Raw genomic sequence first — 352 nt, forward strand, 5'->3', positions numbered from 1 at the left:
TGTCCTCGCGGAAGTCCGCGGGGCCCACCACTCCTAGCTCAGTCGCTGGCTCCTGCTCAGTGGCCCGAATGACCACCGGCCCCTTCCCCAGCAGCGCGCGCCATCGCCCCAGGGCCAGAGAGACACAGGCTTCCACCCCCGACGGCCGTGATAGAGAACCTGAGACCGGCTTCGTCCCCACCCCCGTCTTTGTCCCCGCCCCGGGCCACTCCCGGCTTCAACAGGTTCTCCCCAGGACCCAAACTTGGGCGAAGTTTCACCCCCAGCGTTGCGCGAGCTGTTCAGGCGCTCCCCCAGCCCTGACACCGCGCCGCGCAGTCCGAGGAGCCGCAAAGACCAGCCCGGGAGTCGC

This window comes from Carlito syrichta, unplaced genomic scaffold (genome assembly GCF_000164805.1).
Source record: "Carlito syrichta isolate Samal-C Ts95f unplaced genomic scaffold, Tarsius_syrichta-2.0.1 Scaffold256582, whole genome shotgun sequence".
NCBI classification, from domain to species: domain Eukaryota; kingdom Metazoa; phylum Chordata; class Mammalia; order Primates; family Tarsiidae; genus Carlito; species Carlito syrichta.